Source organism: Saccopteryx leptura, chromosome 3, assembly GCF_036850995.1.
Source record: "Saccopteryx leptura isolate mSacLep1 chromosome 3, mSacLep1_pri_phased_curated, whole genome shotgun sequence".
NCBI lineage: Eukaryota > Metazoa > Chordata > Mammalia > Chiroptera > Emballonuridae > Saccopteryx > Saccopteryx leptura.
This window is the reverse complement of record NC_089505.1, coordinates 135,247,655-135,262,548: the sequence shown is the minus strand read 5'-3', so window position 1 is coordinate 135,262,548 and position 14,894 is coordinate 135,247,655. Positions and strand designations below refer to the sequence as shown.

The window sequence follows — 14,894 nt, the reverse complement described above, 5'->3', positions numbered from 1 at the left end:
CTTGCTGCAGGGAGACGTTCTTTTGTTATTCCCAGCCTTGGTCATTCCATGATTTGCAGGCAGATTGTTTTCCTTCTTAACCTACCAAGGGTAGGTTCACTGAGGTTTCTCTCTTGTGCTAGTTATCTTCATACAGAAAAGGGACAGTCTCAACTGAGTTATGTATTTGGTGAATTTCTTAACTCAGAGCATTCGCTGGAAGTGTGGCTCTCAGAAATGGTTTTCTGAGTTGGATCATTGGCTAAGGAGCCATGTGTCACCTTGTCCCACGCATCCTTCAGTTCCCCTTCTCAGTACTTTTGTGCAGACGGCCAATCACCATAATAAAGCATTTCATACAATCATGATTCAACAAGAAAAAGATAAATGTAAACACTACGCAGACAAACACTGTGAGGAGAAACATCTGGATGTCCACGGCTGTTTCCTGTTGAGAGAGTTTGGGAACTTGGGGATTTTAACAGTTGGACAGGGCTAATTTTGGAAATGACTTCACATTTGTACAAGAAAGAAAAGCACACATTTATTACACTTCACTTGTCAGATGAGGGAAGTCGGCGGTCAGCTTCCCAGGCCTCTGTGAGAACAAAAGGGATTGAACTGGAAACACAGCAGAGGATTTTCCTTCCCTTCCCGCTCTCTCACTCAGAGCACCTTCTCCTTCCTCGTGACTTTGCTCTCCTGGATTTCTCCCTTCCTTCTTATGTTCGGTTTCCTCTTAGGTTCCAGAAATCTTAACTTTGAAATCTGGCTTTGCCATCAACTAGCCAGTTTATTTTATTTATTTCTATTTTCCAATTTTTATTTTTCAATTATGGTTTACGTTCAGTATTATTTTGTATTCGTTTCAGGTGTACAGCGTAGTAGTCAGACAGTTACACACGTCTCAAAGTGCTCCCCTAGAATATTTCCAGTACCCACCCGGCTCCCTATGTAGGTGTTGCAGTATCCATTGACTATATTTCCTATCCTGTACTTTAACATCCCTGTGACTGTTTTGTAACTGCCAATTTGTACTTTTTTGTCCTTTTAACTAAATTATTGGACTGACACTGGTTAACAAAATGATACAAGTTTCAGGTGCACAAGTCTACAACACGTCATCTGTACACTGTATTGCTTTCACCATCCCAAGTCAAGTCTCCTCCTATCTCCATTTATCTGCCATATCCTCCTCCACCTCCCACCTCCACTCAGTAGTCACCAAGCTGTTATCCGTGTCCATGAGTTTTCTTCTTTTTTGCTCAATTTCTCCACTGCTTCCCAGCCTCCCAACTCTCCCTCCCCCGACAGCTGTCAGCCTGCTCTCTAACTATGAGTCTGTCTCTATTTTGCTTGTTAGTGCATTTTGTTCATTAGATTCCACATATGAGTGAAATCATATGGTACTTGTCTTTCTCTGACTGGCTTATTTCACTTAGCATAATGCTCTCCAGGTCTATCTAGGCTATCGTGGCCAGTTGATTTTGGACAAATCCTTTAATCTGTCTAAGCCTCAGTTTCCTTTTTTGAAACTAAAATTAATAATAATGATAGTAATAATAATTAGTACTCACCCATGAATTTTGTAAGAATATATATATATCAGTGGTTTTCAAACTTTTTACACTTGGGGACTGTTGAAAATAGGAGAATTATTTCAGGGACCACTAAGGTAGAAATCACCATGAGCAGAAGCAAATTTGACTGAGATGATTGGGTCTATAATCTTCATACATTAGGGTGGTTAACTCTTTTGCAAACTGCCATGAAATTTCTGGCCGACTGACACTGGTCTGTGTTGAAAAACACTGGTATAGGCCCTGGCCAGTTGGCTCAGAGGTAGAGTGTCAGCCCGGTGTGTGGATGTCTTGGGTTTGATTCCTGGTCAGGGCACAAAGGAGAAGTGCCTCTCTGCTTCTTCACATGATAATTAATGGGACTCTTCTTGTCTTGAACTCCAGACTATCGCTGCAAAGATGAAAGAACGCGCACATACTAAAGAGGAGATGCAAGTACACACCAGCAGATGGTATTCAGTGGTAGACCGGACGGTCTTGCAACACTGCACCACCTTAATCAGCCTATGTAAGAAAACACCAGAAACTCAAACTCAAATTGTTTAAATAGTAACTTCATACTTATGAAATGTTGGTTGAGTAGGGACTCATGTCCTCTCTCCTGTTTCCCATGAGTTACACACGTCACAGTCAAATGAGTGTAGTTCTAAGTAAACAATTTTAAGAAACTGGGACTACCTACAAGGAGGTCAGCCTGGCTTTTTATTCCTCACTAGATGCTCACTAGACACTCCAGGCCCATGGAGAGGCTGCCTTCCAGCAGAGTAGAGTGAGAAAGTTCTTGGGAACTTAACATACACTTCCTTACCTAGAGGTGGGCGGGCACATGTGAATGCAGAGTTGTAGCTACTTCCTGTCCGAGCCACCTGAAGGTGGGAGGCCAGAGGGGCCATCTGAAACAGCTGCACAAGAAGAAACATCAGCAGAAGAGCAGCCTGATCCCACCAGTTAGCATGGAAGGGATGCCTGAGTCTCCCACGGGCCAAGAGAATATTTTGGAAGGTAACTGGATCTAAAGATCCTTGACATCACCCCAGCAGAAAATGGTAGCAGGGTAACTGCAAAAGCTGGGAGTGGGGGATGGCAAGACATCACCTGGAGTATGTGTCACTCACACTAATGTCAGGGAGCTGCACAGTCCTCAGGGTGCCTTTAAGTAATCCACACATCCAGCCCACCAGAGATTTAAGGTCTGGAGGCCTCCGGTCACAGACAGGCAGTGTTAGCTTAGGGAAACCCAAACGGCAGCAGCAGCGGCACCTAAGGCAGGATGTTTCTCTCTTTTTCTCTTTCCCTTCCTTTTACCCCGTTCTGGAAAGCCAGTAGAGGGAGGAGAACAGAACCAGATATACGCCAGACATGCAGCTCCCGGTCCCCATAAAGGTTCCTGACCATGATGCAGGCCTACATTGAGAATTGTAAATTAGGATGTTGGAGAGAGCAGAATTTTTAAATTGGGAGTGAAATTGAAACTTTGATTTAGAATCAGAACTTGTTATTATAACTGAAAGTGACATTTTTTTTTAATGGATCCATTTTGCTCTCAAGATCCCATTCCTGATGATGGAGGAAGAAAATTTCAGACTTTCCAATGAAGGATAATAGCCTTTCCATGCTTACTCAGAGAGGGTTCCATATGGCGTTGTTCTAACTTAAAGGGAACTTAAGTTATCGTAACCTAAAGGGAAGCTTTACCAAAATCCGGAGCCCTTGATGTCCTACCAACGAAGGAGGAGAATGCCTTCAAGTTTCTTGCAGCAAGAACACACTCAGGCGGCACCAGCCTTGACTTTCAAATTTACAAAAGGAAAAGTGATGAAGGGGACCTGGGAGAACTCCTGCTGGTGGCCCATGCCATTGTTGCCATTGGAAACCCGGCTGCTGTCAGGGTCCTATCATCCAGGGTCACTGGCCAATGAGCTGTGCTGAAGTTTGCTTCTGCTAATGCAGTGGACTCCTGTTGCCGGACGCTTCACCTCCAGGACCTTCACTGACCGAACCCAGGCAGTGTTCCAGGAAGCGTGTCTTCCGGTGGTTACTGATCCCAGGGCTGACCACAGCGTCTCACAGAGGTGTCTTATGTCTGTTAACCTGCCTACCTACCGCAGGTCTGTGTGTCCCACTCTTCTCTGTGCTATGTGGGCATTGCCATCCCCTGCAACAAGGGGGCTCACTCAGTGGGTCTGATGTGGTGGATGCTGGCCCAGGAAGTTCTGCACATGCGTGGTACCCTCTCCTGGGAACACGCATGGGAGGCCATGCCTGATCTCTGCTTCTATAGGGATCCTGAAGAGATTGAAAAGGAAGAGCAGCCACTGCTGAAAAGGCTGTGACTAAAGAGGTATGTCTGGGTGAATGGACTGCTCTAAATCCCAAGGTCACTCTGCTCAGCCTGAGGTCGCAGACTGGTCTGAAGGCGTGCAGGTGCCCTGTGTGCTCCAGCAGTTCCCGACTGCAGGCTGGAGCGCCCAGCTCCACGGAAGACTGGTCTGCAGCCCCCACTGCTCAGGCCACTGAATGGGTGCGAACAACCAGGGAGGGGTCTTAAGCTGTTCTTCCATCATCTCTTCAACAGGACATGGAAATGAGGTTGATGAAAAGGAAACAGATGTTTTTGTTAGTTTGTTTTAAGGATAATGCAGTCTTTAGGTTTAAAACTAAATAGGTAAATATTCAGTGGATTCTATTAATATGACAATTAGGACTATATCTTCTTTCTCAAGTTATTTCTCCCCTTCCTCTTTATTTCTGTGCTGGTGTATTGCAGATGCTTACATACCCATCTCACAGTTGGAGGAGACGTCTCTAATGCATGCACAGTGTCCTCATTATATAGGTGAAAAAACAGAGGTAAGTAGCCTGTAAGGGCACGTAGCTAGTGAGGGGAAGAACCACCTCTGTGGGTGTGCAATGGTGGGTATACATGAATGCAAGACCACCAGGTGAATGAATTAGGCAACTGACATTACCTTTTTCTTGTTTTGAAGTGAGAGAGAGAGAGACTGATAGGAACAGACAGACAGGAAGGGAGAGAGATGAGATGCATCAGTTCTTTGTTACGGTGTCTTAGTTGTTCATTGATCGCTTCTCATATGTGCCTTGACCAGCGGCTCCAGTAAAGTGAGTGACCCCTTGCTCAAGTCAGCGACCTTGGACTCAAGCCAGCGACCTTGGGCTTCAAGCCAGGGACCTTTGGGCTCAAGCCAGTGACCATGGGGTCATGTTTATGATCTCATGCTCAAGTTGGTAAGCCTATGCTCAAGCCCAATGAGCCCACACTCAAGCCAGCAACCATGGGGTTTCAAACCTGGGTCCTCAGCATCCCAGGCCAACGCTCTATCCACTGCACTACTGCCTGGCCAGGCTAGGCAACTGACATTTCATCTTACAAAAATGAGAAGCATGATGGCTGGATTGGGTGTCTGAGGGGCCAGATTTTGACACATTTTTAATGACACCTTCAGACTCATCAAAACACACAAACCTAGCACAATTGAATTGCGTATATATTTTCTGAAAGATGACCATGGTCCAGTAAAAGACATAAGGTTTCACGTGGGTTCAAAGTATGATTTGTACTATTTATTCCATTCACTTATGCCTCACTCATGTACCACATATTTATTTTGTGTGTTTTATAAATGAGGTCATGTTCTAGGCTCTAGGAATAAACATGAAAAGGATAGATAGCCCCTGCACTTAGGGAGCTTTCATTCTGAATAAGAATGGGATGAATAAAAACTAATTACACAATTCATGCCTAATTATAATTTCTGGTAAGTATGATGACAGGGAAATTTATGGCCCCATGAAAACATAAAATGAGGACATGACCAATTTGGTGTGTCAGAGAATCTTTTCTTGAAGGAATGGCATTTGAGCTAAGCTAGAAAAGATGAATAGAAGCTAGCCAAGAGGAAGGGAAGAGTTGTAAGAATTTTCCAGACTAAGTGTGTGCTGTTTCTATTGAGACAGACCTAAAAAAACAAAAAAGAGCTGAGATATGCCTGGATAGTAGTGAGGTCCATTGTACAAGATTTCAGATCAGATAGGTATTAGATTCAGTCCATGCTCCACCAGACAGTGTATGTGGGAATATCCATGATCTTACTGGGAGAATGTAGGGGCTGGAAGAGGTAGTCATAATGTAGCTGTACCATTTGGGCATGCATTCAGTACGATGGACCAAATAAATGCAGCTAACAGTACTTAAAACTGAGGTTATTAGGCCCTGGCCGGTTGGCTCAGCGGTAGAGCGTCGGCCTAGCGTGCGGAGGACCTGGGTTCGATTCCCGGCCAGGGCACACAGGAGAAGCGCCCATTTGCTTCTCCACCCCTCCGCCGCGCTTTCCTCTCTGTCTCTCTCTTCCCCTCCCGCAGCCAAGGCTCCATTGGAGCAAAGATGGCCTGGGCGCCTCTGCCCCAGGCGCTAGAGTGGCTCTGGTCGCAACATGGCGACGTCCAGGATGGGCAGAGCATCGCCCCCTGGTGGGCGTGCCGGGTGGATCCCGGTTGGGCGCATGCGGGAGTCTGTCTGACTGTCTCTCCCTGTTTCCAGCTTCAGAAAAATGAAAAAAAAAAACAAAACAAAAACTGAGGTTATTAAACTTTTTCTGTTAATAACTGGATGGTAAACATTTCAGGCTTTGTAGGCCATGCTGTCCTGATGGCGACTACTCCACTCTTTTGCTGTAGCACCAAAGTAGCCATAGACGATACACGAACAAGTGAGCGTGGCTGCGTCCCGGTCAAGTTTTACTTCCTGATACCAAGGGTGTCGTTTGTCCATCTCTCTTATCACATAGGGTATTTAAGGTTCACTTGACAAGCCATCTAGCAGTGGTGGTTTCAGGGTTGGTTCAGCAACATCTTGGATGAGGGAGCCAGAGAATCAGTTCTGTGATTCCCCTGTGGTCATGTAAGCAAATAAAACAAAGACACCATAGTATGAAAAGGAGAAGTTCATGGAGGATTGAAAACAGTACTCTGTATAGACCGGAGTAAATCCACTAGCCTGTCCATGCTTTCTTAAAACCAGTCTCAACTGTTCGTTGGTCAGCAAAGGATTCAGTCCAGTAGGGATCTGATTCCTCAGGTCTCTCAAAGTTCATGGTCCTTTGACATGTTCTGTGGCTTAGAACCAGTTGTGATGAAACACAACAACAGGTTTTGATATCTCCTAGGCAAGTACAGGTGGAAATTTTACCTTGGACAATTCCAAGCTGGCTGCTGGAATTTCAAGCATCACTTGTCTAAAGGACAGCATCCCATCAGGAAGGAGAGCATAGCCTGACCTCTGGTGGCGCAGTGGATAAAGCGTCGACCGGGGAACACTGAGGTTGCCGGTTCAAAACCCTGCACTAGTCTGGTCAAGGCATATATGGGAGTTGATGCTTCCTGCTCCTCCCCCCTTCTCTCTCTCTCTCTCTCTTCCCCCCTCCTCTCTAAAATGAATAAGTAAAATAAAAATTAAAAAGGAAATAAAAAAAAAAAAGGATAGCCGGAGCAGTTTTTGCTCACAGCACTCCCTCTTTTACCAGGAAAGAAGTCTTTCCTAGAAGCCACCTATCCACCACTGCAGCCTTACCCTATGTCTTATTGCTAAAACTAGGCCTCATGTCCACCTCTATACCTATCTCTCACAGGTGAAGAGGACTGGAATAATCAAAGCTCTTCCTTAAGCAGCCTGTCTGATACCTGAGCGACACTGGAAATATGTTAACAAAGAGGCATGGCTTTGATGGTTACTGGGAAGGCCACCGATTGTGTCCCTCAACAATCCTTGCTGGCATCCCTCCTTGTTAACAGAAAATGCAGACACAATGGGAGACAGGTCCTGCTGAAGAAGCTATAGACAGAGCAATATAAAAGAGTTCTGCAAGAATTAGTTGGGTCCTTGGAGTGCAGCGCTTATAATAGGGCTGAGTGCTCTGAATGGAGCTTCAATATGCTGGCTGCTAATGAGAATAATCATATCTTATCTGTTTGGAGATTTGGATTTTGTTTTCATTAGAATAGTTAAAGGAGAACACCCCTGCATGCAACCCCTCTCCCTAGGGACATATAGAACCAATCTAAAGAAAAAGCTTAAGGACAGGAAGCTCTAGTTTATCTATAAAGCAAACATGCTGATCATTTAAAATAATCTGCCACAGGTTATTGGATTTATTCTATTTATACTCTACTTTTATGAGAAACTGGCAAAGTATATATACACACATGCCAACATTAGGAAGTTAGTAAGAAAAGCCATTTCGGGGTATGTTATAATTAAAGTCATACTAATTCAGCCCAATATTTAAACACTTACTCTGCCTCAATCTGTACCATTGGGTAATGATATAATTATAACCCTGGGGCAATGCAGGACATGGGAAAAAGAAAGAACGCTTCTTTTCAAATTTTTATCTTAATTGTACATTACTGTTGTCTAATTATTTGTCAGGGGAAGGCAATGAAGAATGATGAGAAAAACATGAGTTTTTGCAGCTGGCCAACTTGAGATCAAATCTAGCTCTGCCACTTAACTGCCTCAGTTTCCTCATTTGTGTTCATAGCACTTTGGGGTATCCTCAAGGGTAGTCTTAGTACACAGGAAGGTCAATCAGAGGCTTAGTTTTTTTAAAATTAAAGTTACAAAGTGAAAATGGGTTTTCTCTTAAGTTTTTAAGTTTGACTTTAAATTTTAATACATTTATAAGTCTAGCAAATTTTAATCACTTTGGAGAGGACCTATCACTAAGTTTGATTTCATTTACAAATTGAGTTCATCGAACATCTTCTGATATGTTAAAGTATTATTACATTTATATGTAGAATATATTTGATTCTTTCCTTAAGGAATTGTCTGACAACAAATAAAACTTCCTCTTATTAAAAAAAAACCATATGTAAGTACTGTATAATAAATTAAACTTATAAATATGGGAAACCGCAGCACTTAAATAAACTTAGTGATACTTTAAATTAAAATAAAAAAATAATTAATTATTCGATTACATAATTTAAGTTGGAGTTTTAATATTGTCACTCTACTGGTCATATAAAGTACGCATTAGAGATATGTAACATGTGCATAGATCCCTTAGCCTGAAATATTGATGTTAAACAATTCTATATTTGCTTATTTAGTGAATAAATTCACTGAAAGTCACTGCAGTTATTTCAACCTGGAGCTTCAGCTAGCTCAATGGTAGTCAACCTGGTCTCTACTGCCCACCAGTGGCGTTCTAGCTTTTATGGTGGGTGGTAGCGGAGCAACCAAAGTATAAATAAAAAGATAGATTTAACTATAGTAAGTTGTTTTATAAAGATTTATTCTGCCAAACTTTGCGAAAATCCAACCTAAAGTACTTGGTAAGTAATTATTATTATATGCTTTAACTTGCTGTAACTCTGCTTTATAAATTTTATAAAGTAAAGTTACTTCCCTACTTTATAAGTCACTATTACTGTGGAACCTGAGGGGAGGGCAGTTAGAAAATTTTAGTACTAACAAAGATACAAAAGTGGGCGGTAGGTATAAAAAGGTTGACTACCCCTGATAGCTGGAGTGACTCCTCTCGTCCCTCACTTAGAAAACTCTCGTATCTTCCCATGTAAACATGGGTTGGGTTTCTGAGTTTACTTCCTATGTAGAAATTTCAGCCAGATGCTGACTGGATTCTTCTTGTTGACTCTGCTTGGATGTGTTGAACTTTATTTATAGTTGCAGATCAATTTCAAGAGGCAGCTGTTTGTGTCACCCTTTCCCTGGAGTCAAATTGTACACATTTCTATATTTTAGGAAGCCTGTCACTCTCGCCAAGTCAGCCTCTTGGTTGGGTTCTGCATTTCCTTGGCAAAACCTCAAGATCTGTAAGTGCTTCCCTGCTTCTTCATTGTTCCTAGAGTCAAATAAACTTGTTATTGATATTGAATATATGTATTGTATATTTGGATATTGAAATAACTGATAGAATTTTAAATCTCTCTCATGGCTTCACATGTGGTCACAATATTTGAGGTCAGTCTATTAGCAATCTATAAATTTGGAATTATAATACCTACTTTGTAGGGTTGTTGTGAGTTAGCATTAATTAATGTGAAGCACCTTTTCTAGTGATGGTACATTGTTAAGTACCTTGATCCCAATGCATTTTCTTAATAACTTTCCCTGATTACTTCCTCCCTTCCCTTATTGGCCAGCTTATATTCCATTGCTAATTACAGCATCATCACACCTTTGCATTAACCTGCTCTGTCCCTTTTTATGCTCATCATACTACTGTGGCAAAACACCAATACATGTAAATCCCTCTCTCCCCCTGCTCCATGCCTGCTCCCACAGAGCTCGATGTGGCCTGAGAAAACCACACTACAATGCTCATTGGTCTCTTTTCAATTCTTGTTTTTACTCATTTTATTTTTTTATTTTATTTTATTTTTTATTTTTTTCATTTTTCCGAAGCTGGAAACGGGGAGGCAGTCAGACAGACTCCCGCATGCGCCCAACCGGGATCCACCCGGCATGTCCACCAGGGGGCAATGTTCTGCCCCTCTGGGGCGTCGCTCTGTTGCATCCAGAGCCATTCTAGTGCCTGAGGCAGAGGCCACAGAGCCATCCCCAGCGCCCGGGCCATCTTTGCTCCAATGGAGCCTCGGCTGCAGGAGGGGAAGAGAGAAACAGAGAGGAAGGAGAGGGGGAGGGGTGGAGAAGCAGATGGGCGCTTCTCCTGTGTGCCCTGGCCGGGAATCGAACCCGGGACTCCTGCACAGCAGGCCAACGCTCTACCGCTGAGCCAAACGGCCAGGGCCTTGTTTTTACTCATTTTAATGCTGCCTGGCAATCATAGTATTTTTTCTCATCCATTCACTTTCCCATTCTCCTCAACAAATATTTAATACCTCTTGTCTCTCCTCAACGCAATGTTATAATCATGTGCTGAGAAGAAAAATCAGAAATATTGAGGAACAGTTCTATTATATTAAGAGTTATCCTAGTCATCATCTAACTGAGATCTTCCTAGTTATGCTATAAAAAATTACAAGGCTTCCTGGCCATTTCTCCACTCCCCTATTCCCCTCACCTACTCTGTTCATCTCTTTATTATCTTCCACTATCTACTGTACTATATATATAGTACTTGTGTATCTTGTTTGTTTTATATCACTCCTCATTAGAATGTAACCTTTAAGGGAACAGAGATTTTTGCCTGTTTTATTCAATACCATTTCCCAAGTGCCTAGAATAGTAACTACTGAAGCTTTGGACAAAAATAAGTTGGATAAGTGAATAAACGACGAGAAGGATACAATTAGTGACCCATATGAAATACAATAGTTTTCAGTTGCCCAGGTTTGGGATTTGGCTTAAATCAGGGTTAGCATTCAATTATTTAACAAATTTCCATATGTACCTAACTTACTTAAAGTGCTATACATCAAGGAGAGAACCTTTATTTTCAAACATCCCATGGGAACTTCTTACCTTTTGTATTTTATGCTACTTTTGCCAGTGGAGATTATGCAGCTTGACACTCATGGAAACAACAACAAGAATAATCTTCCTTTGTTCAGCTAAGATCTGGCTGAAATCAAGGTTTCTTGTCCAGAAATACTAGGAAGTCTCATAAGTGATAAACACATCTCCTCATTTCTTTTTCCTGATCCATTTGTATTTCACAGTATGTGCAGGTCCCCCAGTTAAGCAAAACTTATGCCAACAATGAAACTCCTAGGATGTTAATTTGAAAAGTTTTCACCAGCTTGGGGTTAGTCTCTTTGCATTATAATCTTCTTTAATGAATCAAATAATGTACTTCTCATTTGGAATAAAATAATACCTTAAAAGGCTCTGCTTTCCTCAGAAGATTCATGTGGAATTCATTTTCACATAAGGATAATTACACACAGCACTGAGGGTGGGCACTGGGCTGAGGGGTACGGATATTCATCAGGTCCTTGAAGGGAAATTGTAAAAGAACTTGGTACAGAAGCTAAAAAAGGGTCCTAAGAAGTAAAAAAATGAAGTTAAGATGTAAATATTGATTCCAATACTAGCTTGCTTCCCTACTTAAAGATATTATTGATGAGTCAATTATTTCCACCAAGATGTTTATTATTTAAAAAATAAGGTGGTTTTTTTTTTTACATTGGGTAAATTTTCACTGAGCCTTTTAGTTTGCAACATGAGGTAAAAGAAAAATCAGTTCTCCTTAACCAGTATTTTGTACAACTATAGTAAATATTTTAAACAACAGGGATTTATAACAGATTACATTTCATACAAGTTTGGGGAGAAAATAAACAAGTTCTAACATAACTCCTTAAGTTTTCTAGTTGACTCCTCCCTTACAATAGGACCCAGCTGTAGTTAGTTACATAAGTTTCTTCAAGGCCATTGCTGATGTCTTTAGTTTTGAAGCATTGTTATTTCAATCATTATCCACTAATTCCACTTCAAACATGAGTTTTGCATTGGGTGGAATTTTGGCATCTGGCTGTCCTTCCTTTCCATAAGCCCGTTCTGGTTCATCTCCCATCAAGCCTTTCCTCTGCACTCATAGTCAACAGTGATTCAGCCCATCCTCTGACAACTCTGCCTCTTCCAACCTTAAAACTTAAAGGTGTGGCATTTTGATTCTTCTTTGAACTGGTTTGAGTGTTGGTGTCGAAAACAATTCTCTCCTGTAGTGTTCCTGTCTACCAGCAGTGAACAACGTCTCCCCTTTGGGGAAGTTGGTTTTATCCCCTTTTAAAGAATGGATTTTCTATAATTTGGTGGACCTTTATCCAGAGTCTCTTCAGACTTGGTTTCTTTGGGTTTATCTTCATTAAGCTTCCTGTGTTTCATCTGCTCGGACACTTTCCTTATACTTTCAGTACGCTTAAAATGCTGATATTCGTAAAGATGGTTCTAGCCTGAAACCAAATGGTCCTTGTTAGCTGCCTTGGTGACATTGTTAATGTTTCCTAATTACTTATGTTCTGCAAGTCACGAATCTGAACCATGGTTGTGCAGAAACAATAATCTTCTTTTCAGGTAGCTGTGCAGCACCCACCTCCCACTCCAGGCCAGCTGTGGACCAGCAGCTACCATCTACTCCCAATGCCTGCCCCTTCTTTTTCCCAAAATGTTGTTTTGCAAAGACCACATCCAGTTGTGTAAAATATTTGAGGGAGAAATAAGTATATTTGCATATGATGTTGCATATACTTTGCAAAGGATTACATACCATCTTCAGGAAAATTCTAAGCTAAAATGAAAATTAGTAGTGTTTTTTATTATGCTTTCCTTAGCTTCTGTGCCACAGTCTTTATGGTTCCCCACTGCCTATAGCAAAAATGCCACGTCTGTCTGGTACCTAGTTCACCTGACCTGCCACCTCCTTTTTTGTTCTCTGCAGTATTGTACGCACCAGTCACACAGAATGAGCAGGCCATAAGCAGTCACTATTGGTTGACTATCCTCTTGCCTCTTTCTTACTTTCTTCTTAACACAACCACGACTTTCTTCCTTCTGGCACTGGCATAGTATATGCTTCAGGGGCCTCGCCACGCTTTAGGGTTTAGGTTTTAATTAGTCTACAGCCAACCTGGTAGATTCATTTCTGTGGTAAGTGGTTGGTTTAGACATGAGAATGTGATGAAATCTTGGCCAACGAGAAGCAAAGGGAATCCTGCCAGGTAGGGGATTTCTTTGAAAAATTCCTGTGTCTTAAAAGAGGACACAAAAAAGGACAGAGGCTCATCTCTTTTTTACTTATAGACAGGGTTACGAAAGGAGGTGATGCCGAGAACAGTTTCTTCTTCTTTTTTTAAAAATTTATTCATTTTAGAGGAGAGAGAGAGAGAGAGAGAGAGAGAGAGAAGGGGGGAGGAACAGGAAGCATCAACTCCCATATGTGCCTTGACCAGGCAAGCCCAAGGTTTTGAACTGCTGACCTCAGCGTTCCAGGTTGGTGCTTGATCCACTGTGCCACCACAGGTCAGGCCGAGAACAGTTTCAATATCATATAACACACATGGCGTGGCAAAGTGGAAAGAGGGAAGGAACCTGGACTTTTTTTTTTTTTGACAGTTTTTTTTTTAATAATTTTATTTTTTAATGGGGCGACATCAATAAATCAGGATACATATATTCAAAGATAACATGTGAACCTGGACTTTTGAGGAGGTCATTGTGCCCCTGGCCTAAACCATCAAAATAACAATTACAATTGTGATTCGTGTGTCAGGTACTGTTATGAATATTTAAAAATTTCTATTGATTGATTGTAGCCAGTGAGGAAGGGAGAGAGAGAGAGACAGGAACATCCATCTGTTCCTGTATGTGGCCTGACCAGGGATCAAACCTGCAACTTCTGTGCTTCCAGCCAATGCTCTAATCAACTGAGCTATCTAGCCAGGGCTGTTATGAACATTTTATATACTCAGTTAATCCTCACAACTCTCTTATGTTGTGGGAGTTTTTATCAGTCTCATTTTACAATTGAGCAAACTGAAGCAGAGAGGAGTTGGTGTGCTAAGGTCACTGTCCTTATTTATTTTTTCAGATATTTGTATAGAAAATTTTGAATATACGCTAAAGTAGAGAATAGAGCATAAATCCCTATGTACCCATCAGTCACCCAGTTTAAGCAAGTAGCAACTCCTGACCAGTCTTGACTCATTCATGCTCCTGTCTGCTTTTCTCCCCACTTTATTTCGCAGCAAATCCCAGACCTCATATTATATCCTACTGGATTACTTCATGCATGACAAAACTAATAGCTACTTTTATTTGGCTCTCCTGTTGCAGTCAAAACTAGCCTCTAAATATTAATAACTTTCTCCTTATAAAAATTTGAAAATGTAGATAAGCTGAAGGCAAAATATAAAAATCACCTACAAGATGATTATCTAGCAATCACAATTGATAATCACTTAATGTTTTGAATATAAAATTGTATATTTTCCTACTCACTATGACCTGAGCATCCTCCATCCTTATTCCAGCCTCCACGATCTCTGGGTGCTAGAATAGCTTTTCTTTTCTTCTATCATTTTTTTCTTTTAGGAACTTGAGGCACGCTCTCTTCACATTTGGTACAACACCTCCATCATTATAATTTAATCATATGTGACAATTGTCCATTTATCCATGTTCCTGACTAGACCAGCATACACTGAGGGCAGGAATCATTTCTGAGTTTTAAAAAAAATGTTTTTAAAATCTCTGGTACATATAATGCTATAAGAAACAATCTGACAAAACTTATTGTTGTAGGGATGATGTTGAACATGGGGTAGGGAGAGGGTGAGCTGTGTCATGCAGTGTCCCCTTTACAAGGATCCAGTGGAAAAGCTTTTTTT

General features: G+C 41.6%; 1 non-coding gene and 2 pseudogenes across 1 annotated transcript; 1 reads left to right on the top strand and 2 right to left on the bottom strand.

Annotated features, from left to right (window-relative positions):
* Positions 1 to 4,107, top strand: part of LOC136398319 (small ribosomal subunit protein uS2-like) — a 29,848-nt pseudogene extending 25,741 nt beyond the window's left edge.
* A 6,171-nt stretch (positions 4,108 to 10,278) lies between these two features.
* TRNAS-GCU (transfer RNA serine (anticodon GCU)) lies at positions 10,279 to 10,354 on the bottom strand. The gene has a single exon. It is a non-coding gene; the product is annotated as a tRNA-Ser (tRNA).
* A 1,620-nt stretch (positions 10,355 to 11,974) lies between these two features.
* Positions 11,975 to 12,639, bottom strand: LOC136398318 (peptidyl-prolyl cis-trans isomerase FKBP3 pseudogene; annotated as a pseudogene).
* Positions 12,640 to 14,894: the final 2,255 nt, after the last annotated feature.